Here is a 17,162-nt window from a genome sequence, read left to right on the forward strand (position 1 = left end):
CAGAGCAGCGACCCGGAAGCTGCTGGTAGAGAACTCTGGAAAGAGTCCTTCCTCTCCCGCTTCATTCATAGATTTCAGTGCTTAGGTGGACTGTTTGTTCCGCGTATACTGGATGCCAGTCAATCTTATGGATTTGGAGGATATAGCTTCTCTTACGGAGTTTACAACCTCAGGGAAGGAGATCATTTACGCGTTTCACAAATGTTTTATTATTTTAACAGCTTTATTGAGGTATAACGTATACCCATAACATATACAATAAAATTCACTCGCTGTAATTTCGCGATAATTTTCAATAAATGTAAGTACTTGCACAACCATCACCACAATCCAGTTTTCCAACCTGTGAAAATGCTCTTTGTGCCTATTTGCTGTCAGCCCCAGCTCTCATCCCAGGTCCCAGCAACTGCCGATCTACTTTCTTCAAAGCTCTAAAAATATTTCTGAGTGCCGCCTAGTTACTAGGTACTGTTCTCAGTGCTGGTTTTACAGTCCAGTAGAAAAGACACACCAATCAAGTATGACAGAAATATGTAAATTAAAACTGTGATAAGTATCATGAAGGGAAGGCGCAAGGAGCAATGAGAAGGTAAAATCGGGGGACCTGATTCAAATCTAAGAGAGAGGGCAGAGGAAATAACGCCCGTACTCCCCTCCCTCCTCATCTTCTCAGCAATGAGAGTCCTGAAGCTCTACTGATCAGGGGTCCCCTCGTTGGGTGTCAGGGTGATTTAGACCAAGTCTCCCCACACCCCACCCTGGAAAAGGTTCTTTCCAGAGAAGAGCTACCCATCTCCCTAGAAAAGTGGTGAATTAGGTTGCACAAGTGATGCCAGTGGCTTTCATGAGGTAATCAAGTACTGCTAAGTCTGTGGCTTCATCAGGATCCAGGGACCTCATCACACTCTTCTTGGCCTTTGCTCTCATCAGGCCCTGGCAGTCCCACCCTAAGGTGTTCTCCGAAGTGCCCCTCCACTCCAGCCCCACTGCCATCACTGCCCTCCTTCAGGACTGACCATCTCGTATCCAGACCATGGCAGCAGCCTCCTCCCCTGACAACCTGCCCCTTCCAGTCTTTTCTCCACACAGTCCTCCTTCTCTCACAGCTCTGACTACAGCCCATCCTGGCCCTAACACCTCTTGGCTCTCCCATTCATCTCTCACCACTGTCTTTTATTCAGCTGCATTTCCTGTCCCTCCTTCCAGCCCCAAAGTCCTGGAGTGCCCGCCAAGTAGGGCTCCTGGCCAGCCCACAGATGCTTCCCATATTTTACCCGCCCTATGCTCATGCCATTCCCTCTGCTTGAATGTCCTTTTGTGCCATTTCCACCTGTTGTAATTCCAGCCACTCATCAAGACTCAGTTCGGATGTTGATTCCTTTGGGAAGTCCCTCAGACTCACAACTGTCCCGTGGGAAAACTGAGGTATACCTAGTAAGTGATGATGCTGACATTCTATAGGATGCCTCCTAATTACTAAGGCAGTTCTCCTCACGGTTAAACTTCCCCTGGGAAGGAGGGTCATTCAACTCAACAAATACTGCCTAAGTGGAGTCCCTTTCAGGTGTACTGTGAAGACAAGGGAATGAATCAGCCCCAGCCTTGCCCTTGGAGTCGTGAGGGAGAAACACAGAAGAGATCCAGCCAAGTGCTGTAACAGTTTGCGGGGGTGGGGTGTGGGGGTACGGTGCAGGGCGAGAGGGGGTGTTGATTAGGGAAGATTCCACTGCAGAGATGGCATTTCAATCATCCTCGAAGAGGTCGAGGGCTTCCCTAGTAGCTCAGATGGTTCATGGGATCTCAAAGAGTCGACAGGACTGAGCAACCAACACTTCCACTTTCACTTTGAAGAGATCGAAGAGGTCAGCAGCCTGAGATGGGGCCCTGAGGAAAGACCAGGGCCAGCCAAGACTTTGAGGCAGAAAAGTGACAAATCCTTGGAAGCTCGAGCTCTGGGGACTGACAAGACCTCAGAGGTTTCCTAATCTAACTCCCATATCAAGGTGCTTCCTGACTCTGGAGCAGCTGGGACAGCAGGGAGACAGAAAGCTGCCTCCCCTGCAGCCGGGACCTGTTCCCTGAGTCCAGAACTGCCAGCCACTACTCTTCATACACGTTCCAGAGTTCCTCCAACATGCAGGTCACTCTCCTCTGGAAAAACGCCTTTGTCCTGTCTCTTGTGCACTGTAGTGTCCAGAGATCCCACCAGCGAGCCATGTTTGCACCAGACAGTGGGAAAACTTTGCCACTCAGGCGAAGGATCTGGAAGGTGCGCCCTTATTTGTGAAAACAACACTATCCGATCCAGGTGTGCTTCACTCTAAGAAAAATTTTTGCAGCCAAGATGGCAATTTTTAAATTAGTCAGTAAAATTGGAATATAATTATTCACATACAGAAAGCTTTTGAAAAAATTTTTGCCAAAGGAACACAAAACTATTTCAACAGAATTTCCCTAGTTTATTTTCCTAATTATTAGGGCTTTAGTAAACAAATGGACAAACTGATTAACCAGTTCACAGTCAAAGAAATGCAAGTATTTTATTTTTAAAATATTTATTTATTTAATTTATGTATCTTTGCATTGGGTCTTAGTTGTGGCACACAGGATCTTCATTGCGGTGCTCATGGTTCTCTCTAGTTATGGTGAGGGCCTCAGAGCATGCCAGCTCAGTAGTTGCGGCACAGGAGTTCTCTAGTTGTGGTGCATGGCTTCTCTAGCTGAGGTTCTCGGGCTGGGTAATTGTGGCACGGGCTTAGTTCCCCCACTGCATGTGGAATCTTAGATCCCCAATGAGCGATTGAACCTGCATCTCCTGCATTGGAGGGTGGATTCTTAACCACTGGACCACCAGGGGAATCTCACAAATAAACTTTAAAAAATTTTTTTTCTTCTTGTTTTTAAATTTATTTTTTTATTGAAGGATAATTGCTTTCCAGAATTTTCTTGTTTTCTGTCAAACCTCAACATGAATCAGCCATAGAGGTATACATATATCCCCTCACTTTTGAACCTCCCTCCCATCTCCCGCCCCATCCCACCCCTCTAGATTGATACAGAGCCCCTGTTTGAGTTTCCTGAGCCATACAGCAAATTCCCGTTGGCTATCTATTTTACATATGGTAATGTAAGTTTCCATGTTACTCTTTCCATACATCTTACCCTCTCCTTCCCGTTCCCCATGTCCAAAAGTCTATTATCTATCTCTGTTTCTCCACTGCTGCCCTGACAGTATATATGTTTTAGAATATGATATTTATCTTTCTCTTTCTGACTCACTTCACCCTGTATAATAGGTTCTAGGTTCATCCACCTCATCAGAACTGACTCAAATGCATTCCTTTTTATGGCTGAGTAATACTCCATTGTGTATATGTACAACATTTTCTTATCCATTCATCTGTCGATGGACATCTAGGTTACTTCCATGTTCTAGCTATTGTAAATAGTGCTGCAGTGAACAGTGGGATACATGTGTCTTTTCAATTTTGGTATCCTCAGGGTATATGTCTAGGAGTGAGATTGCTGGGTCATATGGTGGTTTTATTCCTAGTTTTTTAAGGAATTTCCATACCGTTTTCCATAGTGGCTGTATCAATTTACATTCCCACCAACAGTGCAAGAGAGTTCCCTTTTCTCCACACCCTCTTCAGCATTTATTATTTGTAGACTTTTTGATGATGGCCATTCTGACCAGTGTGAGGTGATATCTCATTGTAGTTTTGATTTTCGTTTCTCTTATAATGAGCAATGTTGAGCACCTTTTCATGTGTTTGTTAGTCATCTGTATATCTTCTTTGAAGAAATGTCTGTTTAAGTCTTTTTCCCACTTTTTGATTGGGTTGTTTGTTTTTCTGGCATTGAGTTGTATGAGTTGCTTGTATATTTTGGAAATTAATCCTTTGTCAGTTGTTTCATTTGCTATTATTTTCTCCCATTCTGAGGGCTGTCTTTTAACCTTGCTTATAGTTTCCTTTGCTGTGCAAAGATTTTAAGTTTAATCAGGCCCCACTTGTTTACTTTTGTATTTATTTCCATTTACTCTAGGAGGTGGGTCATAGAGGATCTTGCTTTGATTTATGTCATTGAGTGTTCTGCCTATGTTTTCCTCTAAGAGTTTTATAGTTTCTGGTCTTCCATTTAGGTCTTTAATCCATTTTGAGTTTATCTTTGTGTATGGTGTTAGGAAGTGTTCTAATTTCATTCTTTTATATGTAGCTGTCCAGTTTTCCCAGCACCATTTATTGAAGAGGCTGTCTTTGCCCCATTGTATATTCTTGCCTCCTTTGTCAAAAATAAGGTACCCATAGGTGCATGGTTTATTTCTGGGCTTTCTATCTTGTTCCATTGCTTTATATTTCTGTTTTGGTGCCAGTACCGTATTGTCTTGATGACTGTAGCTTTGTAGGATAATCTGAAGTCAGGAATTTTGACTCCTCCAGCTCCATTCTTCTTTCTCAAGACTGCTTTGGCTATTCAAGGTCTTTTGTGTTTCCATATGAATTGTGAATTTTTTTGTTCTAGTTCTGTGAAAAATGCCATTGGTAATTTGATAGGCATCTCATTGAATCTGTAGATTGCATTTGGTAGTATGGTCATTTTCACAATATTGATTCTTCCTACCCAGGAACATGGAATATCTCTCCATCTGTTTATGTTGTGTTTGATTTCTTTCATCACTGTCTTATAATTTTCTGTGTACAGTTCTTTTGTCTGCTTAGGTAAGTTTATTCCTAAATATTTAATTCTTTTTGTTGCAATGGTGAATGGGATTGATTCCTTCATTTCTCTTTCTGATTTTTCATTGTTAGTATATAGAAATGAAAGTGATTTCTGTGTATTGATTTTGTATCCTGCAATTTTGCTAAATTCACTGATTAGCTTTAGTAATTTTCTGATACTGTCTTTAGAGTTTTCTATGTACAGTATCATGTCATCTGCAAACAGTGAGAGCTTTACTTCTTCTTTTCTGATCTGGATTCCTTTTATTTCTTTTTTTTCTCTCTCTGATTGCTGTAGTTAGGACTTCCAGAACTATGTTGAATAATAGTGGTGAAAATGGACACCCTTGTCTTGTTCCTGATCTTAGAGGGAATCCTTTCAGTTTTTCACGACTGAGAATAACATTTGCTGTAGGCTTATCATATATGACCTTTACTATGTTGAGGTAGCTTCCTTCTGTGCCCATTTTTTGGAAGAGTTTTATCATAAATCAGTGCTGAATTTTATCAAAGGCTTTTTCTGAATCTGTTGAGATTATCATATGGTTTTTATCTTTCAATTTGTTAATATAGTGTATCACTATATTATAGTGATATGTAGTATATCACTATATTGATTGATTTGCATATATTCAAGAATTCTTTCATTACTAGCATAAAGCCAACTTGATCATGGTGTATGAGCTTTTTGATGTGTTGCTGAATTCTGTTTGCTAAAATTTTGTTGAGGATTTTTGTATCTATGTACATCAGTGATATTGGCTTGTAGTTTTCTTTTTTTGTGTTGTCTTTGTCTGGAGAATTCCATGGACTGTATAGTCCATGGGGTTGCAAAGAGTTGTACACGACTGAGCAATTTTCACTTTCACTTTTGTCTGGTTTTGGTATTAGGGGGATGGTGTCCTCGTAGAATGATTTTGGAAGTGTTCCTTCCTCTGCAATTTTTTGAAAGAGTTTTAGAAGGATAGGCACTAGCTCTTCTCTAAATGTTTGATAGAATTCTCCTGTGAAGCCATCTGGTCCCAGGCTTTTGTCTTTTGGGAGATTTTTGATCACAGTTTCAATTTCAGTGCTTGTAATTGGGTTGTTCATAATTTCTATTTCTTCCTGGTTCATTCTTAGAAGATTAAACTTTTCTAAGAATCTGTCCATTTCTTCCAGGTTATCCATTTTATTGCTATATAGTTGTTCATAATAGTCTCTTATAATCCTTTGTATTTCTGCTTTGTCTGTTGTAACCTCTCCTTTTTAATTTCTAATTTTGTTGATCTGATTCTTCTCTCTTTTTTTCTTGATGAGTCTGGCTAAAGGCTTGTCAATTTTGTTTATCTTCTCAAAGAACCAGCTTTTAGTTTTATTAATCTTTACTATTGTTTCTTTCTTTTTCATTTATTTCTGCTCAGATCTTAATGATTTCTTCTACTAATTTTGGGGGTTTTTTGGTTCTTCTTTTTCCAGTTGTTTTAGGTGTAAAGCTAGGTTGTCTGTTTGATGTTTTTCTTGTTTCTTGAGATAGAATTGTATTACTATAAAATTCCCCCTTAGAACTGCTTTCACTGCATCCCATAGGTTTTGAGTTGTTGTGTTTTCATTTTCATTTGTTTCTAGAAATTTTTTTATTTCCCTTTTGATTTCTTCAATAACCTGTTGGTTATTTAGAAATGTGTTATTTAATCTCCATTTGTTTGTGTTTCTTACAGTTTTTTTTTCAGGTAATTGATATCTAGTCTCATAGTGTTGTGGTTGGACAAGATGCTTGATATGATTTCAGTTTTCTTAAATTTACTGAGGTTTGATTTGTGACCCAAGATGTGGTCTATCCTGGAGAATGTTCCATGTGCACTTGAGAAGAAGGTGTATTCTTCTGCATTTGGATCGAACGTCCTGAAGATATCAGTGAGAGCCATCTCATCTAATGTATCATTTAAGACTTGTGTTTCCTTATTAATTTTCTGTTTTGATGATCTGTCCATTGGTGTGAGTGGGGTGTTAAAGTCTCCTACTATTATTATGTTACTGTCAATTTCTCCTTTTATGCCCGTTAGTGTTTGTCTTATTATTGAGGTGTTCCTGTGTTGGGTGCATAGATATTTACAATTGTTATGTCTTCCTTTTGGATCATTATGTAGTGTCCTTCCTTTTCTCTTGTAATCTTCTTTATGTTAAGGTCTATTTTGTCTGATATGAGGATTGCTACTCCAGCTTTTTTTGCTTCCCATTTGCATGGAATATATTTTTCCATCCTCTCACTTTCAGTTAATATGTGTCTTTAGGTCTGAAGTGGGTTTCTTGTAGACAGCATATATATGGGTCTTGTCTTTGTATCCATTCAGCCAGTCTTTTGGTTAGAGCATTTAATCCATTTACATTTAAAGTAATTATTGATATATATGTTCCTGTTGCCATTTTATGAATTGTTTGGGTTGATTTTATAGATCTGTTTTTTTTTCTCTTGTATTTCTTGACTATATAGGTCCCTTTAACATTTGTTGTAAAGATGGTTTGGTGGTACTGAATTCTCTTAAGTCTTACTTGTCTGAAAAGCTTTTTATTTCTCCATCAGTTTTGAATGAGATCCTTGCCGGGTACAGTAATCTTTTTTGTAGATTTTTCCTTTTCAATACGAATATCCTGTCATTCCCTTCTGGCCTGCAGAGTTTCTGCTGAAAGATCAGCTGTTAAGCATATCGGATTTCCCTTGTATGTTACTTGTTGCTTCTCCCTTGCTCCTTTTAATATTCTTTCTTTGTGTTTAGTCTTTGTTAGCTTGCTTGGTATGTGTCTTGGCGTGTTCTCCTTGGATTTATCCGATATAGGACTCTTTGTGCCTCTTGGACTTGATTGATTATTTCCTTTTCCATGTTGGCGAAATTTTCAACTATAATCTCTTCAAAAATTTTCTCATACCCTTTCTTTTTCTCTTCTTCTTTTTCTGGGACCCCTATAATTTGAATGTTGGTGTGTTTGATATTGTCCCAGAGGTCTCTGAGACTATTCTCAGTTCTTTTCATTCTTTTTATTTTATTCTGCTCTTCAGAAGTTATTTCCACCATTTTACCTTCCAGCTCACTGATTTGTTCTTCTGCTTCAGATATTCTGCTATTGATTCTTTCTAGAGTATTTTTAATTACAGTAATTGTGTTGTTTGTCTCTGCATGTTTATTCTTTAATTCTTCTAGGTCTTTGTTAATTGATTCTTGCATTTTCTCCATTTTGCTTTCAAGGTTTTTGATCATCTTTGCTGTCATTATTCTGATTCTTTTTCAGGTAGTTTGCCTACTTTCTCTTCATTTATTTGGACTTCTGTGTTTATAGTTTGTTCTTTCATTTGTGTTATATTTCTCTGCCTTTTTTTTTAACTTATTGTGCTTGAGGTCTCCTTTTCTCAGGCTTCAAGGTTGTGTTCTTTCTTCCTTTTGGTTTCTGCCCTCCTGAGATTGGTCCAGTGGTTTGTGTAAGCTTTGTATAGGATGAGATTTGTGCTGAGTTTTTGTTTGTTTTTCCTGTGACAGGCAAGGCTGAGTGAGGTGGTAACCCTGTCTACTGAAGACTGGGTTTTTATTTTTGTTTTGTTTGTTGTTTATGTGAGGGATCATGTACAGGGTGATACTGGTGGTTGGGTGATGCCAGGTCTTGTATTCAAGTAGTTTCCTTTGTGTGAGTTCTCAATATTTGATATTCCCTAGGGTTAGTTCTTTGGTAGTCTAGGGTCTTGGAGTGAGTGCTCCCACTCCAAAAGTTCAGGCTTTATCTTTCTCCAAAGACCAGCCTAGGTCCAGAGAAATTTCACCTGAAATGAAAGGCTTTTACTTGAGTTCCAAAGGCCAGTGCACAAGAACACAACAGAGATCTCTGACTCAGCAGAAACGGTATTGCCTGCCATGTGAACAGGCCTCCTTGGATTGCAACCGATGACTAGAGGGTCTGTCCTTGGCAGTAGTCAGCAGAACTCTAAAATTTTTCATTAAAAAGTTTTTATTTGTTTGTTTTTGGCTTTGTTGGGCCTTTGTTTCTGTGTGCAGGCTTTCCCTAGTTGCTATGAGTGGGGGTTTCTTATTGCAGTGGCTTCTCTTGTTGCAGAGGACCAGTTCTAGTTGAGCTCAGTAGCTGTGATGCATGGACTTAGTTACTCCCTGGCACATGGAATCTTCCCCGGTTAGGATCAAACCCAAGGTTTGACCTGCATTGGCAGGAGGATACTTAACCACTGGACCACCAGGGAAGTCCCGCAAATAAACTTTTTGAAAGTCCAATCTAACCATAATCAAGTACATGCAAACAATTTTTAAATTTGAAGCTTTTATTCTTTTTATTAGAAAGTGTAAATAAAATGCTAATATCCTTTACTATCTAATTTATGGTAAAACTGTCACACTCTTAAGTTTTGGCTGGCCTTATTAACTGCCACAATCTTTGTAAAAACAGTTTAGCAATGTGTCTTCAAGAGCTATTAAGTATTCTTACTCTTTCACCTAGTAAATCTATTTCTGAGAATTAATCACTTGAGAAATCTAATAAAAATCCACAAAGACAAAGCACAGAGATATTCATTATAGGATTATCTATCATTTTAAAAGTAAAACTGAAACAATCTAGAGAATTACAAGGAAATGGTTATGTAATTTAGGGTAAATGAATTGAATGGAATAGCACACAGCCGTCAAAAGTGGTCATTATGAGAACTCTTTAGTATATCAGTGTTTATGGTTTAGCATCAGGAAAAAAATATCAAATTTAAAATGTTTGTTTTGCTCTGTATAATGTCTTTTTATGAGGCAGCAAAGACTAGCAGGGAAACTACTTCCTCCCACAGTCTTCCCTCTCTCAATAAAATCCAGCAGCAGTTTCCCAGCTGCTCAGACCACAAGACTTGACGGGGAGCTCTATTTTCAAGATAGATCCAGAATCAGACACTTCTTCCCATCTCCACTGCTCCCACCCTGGTCCGTATCAAAATCACCTCTTGCCCAAGTCAGTACAGTAGCCTCCAAACTGGTCTCCTTGCTTCCACTCTTGCACTCTTGCCTTCTTACAATCCATCTCCTGCCTTATGGATTCTGTTAAAACATAAGACAAATACATCCTCCACTGCTCAAAAAAAGCCAGTGGCATTAAGTGGTCCATAAGGCCCTACACAATGTGGTCTGACTGCAGATGCCAAAAACTTGGCCTCTTTGTACCAATGCTGAATCGAATCTTGTAGATAAGAGTTTGGGGTGAAGTAGAAAAGAATAGCTTTATTGCTTTGCCAGGCAAAGCAGACACAGCAGGCTCCTGCCCTTGAAAACTGTGTGTCCCAAACCAGAAAAATTCGGTGGGAAGTTTTATAGCAGTGATTCAAGGGTGATTTGCTGATAAGATTAGGGAGTGTGCACAGCTTGCACTCCTTTAATCTGGTCTCAGATAATTTATGTTTTTAAACTGGCTCTGCAGCATGTAGGAACGTCCTTCCTCAACCAGGGATCAAAGCCCTCCTGCAGTGGAAGCGTGGGCTCTTAACCACTGGACCACCAGAGAAGTCCCTCAGGTAATCTCTTGATGAGCTTCTCTGGTTAACTTAATTTGGTCTCAGGTGGTCTTCTGGGGTATGAAGAATGCTGACATCTTCCATTTATTGCATTTTTAGTTCTATGTTGTTGTTCAGTTTTTAAGTTGTGTCTGACTCTTTGCAACCCCATGGACTGCAACATGCCAGGCTTCCCGGTCCTTCCCTATCTCTCGGAGTTTGCTCAAACTCATGTCCATTGAGTCAGTGATGCCATCCAACCATTTCATCCTCTGTCACTCCTTCTTCTCCTGCCCTCAGTCTTTCCCAGCATCAGGGTCTTTTCCAGTGAGTTATCTCTCCCCATCAGGTGGCCAAGGTACTGGAGCTTCAGCTTTAGCATCAGTCCTTCCAATGAATATTCAGGACTGATTTCCTTTAGGATGAACTGGTTTGATCTTGCTGCCCAAGGGACTCTCAAGAGTCTTCTCCGGCACCACAGTTTTGAAAGCATCAGTTCTTCAGCCTTCAGCCTTCCTGTGGTCCAGCCATAAGCTTTGACTATATAGACCTTTGTCAGCAAAGTAATGTCTCTGCTTTTTAATACTGTGTCTAGGCTTGTTATAGCTTTTCTTCCTAGGAGCAAGCATCTTTTAATTTCATGGATGCAGTCACCATCTGCAGTGATTTTGGAGCCCAAGAAAATAAAATCTGCTACTGTTTCTGTTTTTTCCCCATCTATTTTCCATGAAGTGATAGAACCAGATGCCATGATCTTAGTTTTTTGAATGTTGAGTTTTAAGCCAGCTTTTTCACTCTCCTATTCAACCTTCATCAAGACACTCTTTAGTTCCTCTTCACTTTCTGCCATTAGGGTGGTATCATCTGCATACCTGAGGTTGTTGATATTTCTCCCAGCAATCTTGATTTCAGTTTGAGCTTCATTCAGCCCAGCATTTTGCATGATGTACGCTGCATAGAAATTAAATAAGCAAGGTGACAATATATAGCCTCATTGTATTCCTTTCCCAATTTTGAAGCAGCCCATTGTTTCATGTCTAGTTTGGTTGCTTCTTGACCTGGATACAGTTTTCTCAGGGGGCAGCTCAAGTGGTCTGGTATTCCCATCTCTTTAAGAATTTTCCACAAAAAGCTTAAAGATATTGTTATGTGTATCATTTGAGGATTCTGTTAAGTCCATACCAGTTTAGTAACCAGTTTATTAAAGGATCTTATAAAGTATACAGTTGAACAGCCAGATGAAGAGACATATAGGGTGAGGTCTGGGAGGGTCCTGAGCACAGGAGATTTGGGCTGTATCACCCTCTTGGTACATGGATGTATTCACAAACCTGGAAACTCCTGCGATCCCCATACCTCCAGGATTTGTTTGGAGGTGTCATCATGTAGGCATGATGGATCATTTACTCCATTTCCAGCCTTTCTCCCTTACCAAGAGAATGGGGAGCAGGGCTGAAAATTCCAAGCCCTAACCATAGTGCCCAAATACAAAATTCACCAGAGGAAATTTGAAGATGTAATTGATTCTATTCAGTGATGAATGAATTGGGCAGCATCCCATCTAGGAAATGGAAAGGAGCACCATTGCTGATTGCTCTAACTGATGGAGACTAGAGATGGAGTCCCATCTCCTACCTCGAGGGAGCCCCCACCCTCTGAGGGTCTGGGCAGGTACACAGATGGCCACAAGAGGAGACACACACCTGCACTGTGAGCCTCTCAGAGCCTGCTGATCTATCCATCCCCCACGGGGCCCCTCGCAATGTTTGCTCACCAAAGGGATGAACTGACACGCTGACTGTACTTCCTACTCTTCAGTGGCAGCAGTCTAGGCCTGAAGAGCCACTGCCCCTCAAATTCCAGGGCTCTCCAAACTTCTACACTGAAAACTGAACTCATCACTCACTCCCCTAAGCTGCCCTCCCCTCTGCGTGCCCCATCTCAGCCAAGGTGTCACCCTCAACCCCTTCATCATTCAAAAGAGATTCTCTATGCAGTTACTAGATTCCAGGCTCCTGCCAGGCTCAGGGGAGGAAGCAGTGACACAGGGCAGCTGAAGTCCCTGCCCTCTAGGGCTTTGGTGTGGTTCTCCACACTGTCAGATAGGACCACCCCCTTTTAATTAATATTTTTAATATTCCCCTCCTTAAATTCAGAGATAATATAACCCCCTTATACGTATATTGAAAAATCAATATAAGATGATGAATATAAAAGGGGAATAAAAGGAGCATTAGAATAAAATGGACTTCAATCTGTAAATGCTCATGAGGTGGCACAATGGTAAAGATGAGAGAGATGCAAGAGACTAGAGTTTGTCTCTGGGTTGGGAAGATCCCCTGGAGTAAATGGCAACTCACTCCAGTATTCTTGCCGGGAAATCCCATGGACAGAGGAGCCTGGTGGGCTACAGTCAACGGGGTCACAAAAGAGTTAGACATGATTTATGTCCAACTCTTAAGTCTGCTATAAGCAGACTTAGTGACTAAACAATGACAACAATAAATACACCAAAAACCAGAAGGAAATAGTCACATGCTTACACCTACGTAGAACAAAGTCTGGACTTAAGAGAGGGAAGACAGGGACTTCCCTGGTGGTCCAGTGATTAAGAATCCACCTTATAATGGAGGGGACATGGTTCCATCCCTGGTTGGGAAACTAAGATCCCATGTGCCGTGGGACAACTAAGCCCCACGCCAAAACTAGAGAGTCCCACAACAAACGCAGATAGGTCCAGACATGTTGTATCGGGATTCATCCCATGGTCAAGCAAAATCCTCAAACAATTAGATTTGTCAGCAGGCATCTGGGTGAATTTCTTCTTTCTCAATTGTATGTCATGTTGCCATCACAGATATGATTTTCCAAAATGGTGATGAGTCCTTACTAAAGCTCTGAGCAAAGCAAATCTTGGTCTCCCATTGATTTATACAGTGGTTGCATTCCTGGAAAAGTCAGCATATGTTAAAACCAGGCCAAGGAAAATACTGAATTTATTTGTAAAAGAGTTCATTTCCAAGCTCAGTTAACTACAATAGATGTGTTACCTTCATGTCCTATGGGACGTGGAACATTCTCTGCTGGGCAGGACTGTCCCAGTATTGCTGGACAGCCAGCATCCCCAGCCAGTGACCCCTGTCACTGCATCCACTGAAATACCCCATGCAGTTTAAAGCATTCCTTGGGGGAATAGTACCCCTTCCATGAGGAACACTGGCCTAGAGGTTAAATATGCAAACAGTTGATCCCAACCCAGTGTAACATGTGCTCTGATATGGACTGCAGGGTCTATCGGAGTGCCAAACCTGAGGTATCTCAGCAACTGGGGGTTTAAAGCAGACAGATTGTTATAAGCAGATAAGACTTAAGGGAGGCCAATTTGCAGGCAGAAAGGTGGGAAGGAAAAGGGGGCCCAGGCAGAAGGGACAGTGTGAACCAAGGCCTGGAGATGAATGACAATCCATGAGGTGTGTGGGAAATACAAGGATTAGAGCCCAAAGGGTCAGGTGGTGAGAGGCTGGAGGAAGAGGCAGGGTCTAGACCCTCCTACACCTATTTCAAGAAGCAGTTTGGACTCTGTTCTGGGGAGGATAAGGGGAGCCATCTCATGTATGATGTGTTTTACTCATGTATTACTTTGTAATGAACTCTGATCAAAAGATTTGTCCCCTTGAGGCCCATTTTGGGAATAGTATCTTACTTCTCCAGAAGTAAGGCCTGGAAATGCAAACCAGGGGTGTTGATCGAATCAAACTGACCTGACCTATTCCTGTTTGCTTACTCTGGGGCCTGGCTTTGCTCCATCTGCCCACGTCTGTGGGTTAAGTTCCGAGAAGCTATTTAAACAGTGATAACGCTTCCATGGAAGCAGATCATGACTCCCAGCACAGCCTTCTTCCTAGGAAACCCAGCCTGTGGGCTGCGAGGTTAATGGCATAGGCTCCAGAAAGCCCATCCCCACAGTCCCCACGGGGGACAGGAGAGCTCACGGCTGCCTGAAAGGGACAGTAGCCCCTCTCAGTGAAGGTGCCAGGGCATAAAGGCCAGATCCCTAGGCAAACCTGGTCCCCAGCCTCACCCCACAAAGGGTTCTGAAGATTCTGTGATTAATGTGGCACCCTATTAACATCTTTTAACATGCTTGAAACAAGCAGAAGCTAGTATATTGGCAAAACATGTGTTGAATTCTCCCATCCTCCTGGATTAATCAGAAAGATGCAGGGAAGTCTCCTGCATCCTGTGTAGGAAGTCTCCCTACACAGAGTTCCAAACAGTCCTCCAAACACAGAAATGAATATTGGATCTTTCAGGGCTGCACTGTCAGCTGGGTAGCTCCACAGAGAATTCTGGGAGACAGTTTGTGTTAGGGTAATGGGGCTTGAGAGGGGTGGGGGTTCCCAGATAGATTCCTTTGTTCTTTTTGTGTAAACCATCATCCCAGGGTCTCTTTACAGCTCGCTGGGGCTTTCCAAGAGGTCTTCCTGAACCATCTTTCTATGTGATTACACCTTTCTCGAAGCAACAGTGAAAGCAACCTGACTTCAAACAGTGTGGGACCTAAGGCATTTGTACATCATTTTATCCCACAGACACCCCCACCTCCTTCTCTGATACTGAAAGTTTGGGAGGGACCATAAAGATTATTTCACAGGTGAAGAAACTGATGCTCAGAGAAGGACAATTGCTTGCCCATGGTCACAGTGAATAAGTAGGAATTGGAAACCCAAGCCTAGGCTTATCACATACATGCAAGTGTGTTAGTTGCTTGGTTGTGTTCGATTCTTTGTGACCCCATGGACTGTAGCCTGCCAGGCTCCTCTGTCCATGGAATTCTCTGGGCAAGAATGCTAGGGTGGGTAGCCATTTCCTTCTTCAGGGTACTTTCCTGACCCAGGGATCAAACCCACATCTCCTGCATTGCAGGCAAATTCTTTACTGTCTGAGTCAACCACTTGCATGCAAAACCACACATAAATGTATCTGTGAAAGTCTTCCTTGTCCCCAGGGCAGTGACTAATTGAACTGTCACTAAGAGGGAGTTGTTCATACAGTTATGAAATCAATGTTCTAGATCCACATTCAGTGCTGAAACCACTGGCCACGTGTGGCTACACTTGAAATGTAGCCAGTTCAAACTAAGAATGGTGTTATGAAATGCACACCAGATTCCAAAGGTTTAGTTGGAATAAAATAATGTAAAATATTGCCTTAATAATTTTTATATTGATTAATTACTAAAATTACAATGTTTTATATATATCTGGTTAAATAAAACTATTATTAAGATTAACTTCACCTGTTTCTTCCTTATTTTTTCACTTTTTAAAATGTGGCTAATAGAAAGTTTAACGTTACACACATGGCTTGCACTCTGTTTCCGTTGGACAGAGCTTCTATAGGCATTGAGGATACAGCAGAACTCAGAACAGACAAAAATCATGCCCTCCTGGAGCTTACCCCTGGGGAGGAGAGAGACAACAAATAAACAAGTGAAATAAGTGCTCTGGAAAAATAAAGCAGGGAAGCAGTTTAGAGAAAGAAGGAGAGGTTGACATTTAAAATAGGTTTATCAGGACTTCCCTTGTGGTCCAGTGGAATCTGCCTGCTAATGCAGGGGACATGGGTTCAATCCCTGCTCTGTGAAGATTCCACATGACATGGGGCTACTAAGCCCATAGGCCACAACTACTGAAGTCTGTGGGCTCTAGAGTGTGTGCTTCGCAAACAAGAAACGCCACTGCAGTTGGAAGCCCAGGTATCACAGCTAGAGAGTAGCCCCACTCTCCACAATTAAAGAAAAACCTGCACACGGCAACCAAGAACCAGTGCAGTCAAAAATAAAAACTAATAAAAATGATAATATTTTTAAAAATAGAATGATCAAGAAAGGCTTTATTTCTATTAGCCTTCAAGAAAATGCAAGGAGACACAACTTCATCCCCCTCTAGGAGGGTTGTAGTAACAAAGACGGGTAATAACAAGTGTTGGAGAAGATGTGGGAAATTGGAACCCTGATAACCCTGCTTGTGGGAATGTAAAATGGTGCAGCCACTTTGGAAAACAGTCCAGCACTTTCTTAAAAAGTTAAACAGAGTTACCATATGACCCAGCAATTCCCTCTTGGGTATTTACCCAAGAGAAATGGAAACATGTCCATCAAAAACTTGTACATGAATGTTCATAGCAACATTATTCCTATTAGCTAAGATGTGAAACACCCAAATGTCCCTTAATTGATGTGATATGTCCATACAAGAGAATATCATTCGACCCTAGAAAGGAATGCAGTTCCAAAACATGAATCTTGAAAACATTATACTCAGTGAAAGAAGTCAGTCACAAAAGAGCATATAGTATGTAATTCCATTTAATTCCATTCCATCTAATTCCATGAAATGTTCAAGATAAGCAAATACATTGAGACAGAAGATAGATAGGTGGAGAGGGTTGAGGAAACCAGGGAGAAATGAGGAGTGACTGCTAATGGGTCTGAGGTTTCTTCTTGGTATGATGAAAAATGTTCTAACTGACCATTATGAAGGTCACACAATTCTGTAAATATACTAAAGCCCACTGAACTGTATACTTTAAATGGGTGAATTGCATGGTATATTAATTGTAGTAATAAAACTGTTATGAAAAACGAAAATAAAGACTTCAATGAGAAGCGACATTTGAGCAGACATTTGAGTGAGCTAAGTGGCTGGGGGGTGTGGCGCATTCCAGGAAGAGAGAACAGAAAGTACAAAGGCCCTGAGGAAAAAGCAGGCTTAGCTTTTGAGGGACAGGTTAGAGCAGGATGAGGAGGACAGCAGGAGTTGAGTCAGAGGGATGGGGCAGCAGGTCATGTAGGGTGTTCCAGGCCATGAGAAGGACTTTGGCTTGTCTGCTGCCGCCGCCGCCAAGTCACTTTAGTCATGTCCGACTCTGTG

Source organism: Odocoileus virginianus, chromosome 16 (genome assembly GCF_023699985.2).
Source record: "Odocoileus virginianus isolate 20LAN1187 ecotype Illinois chromosome 16, Ovbor_1.2, whole genome shotgun sequence".
Lineage (NCBI taxonomy): Eukaryota > Metazoa > Chordata > Mammalia > Artiodactyla > Cervidae > Odocoileus > Odocoileus virginianus.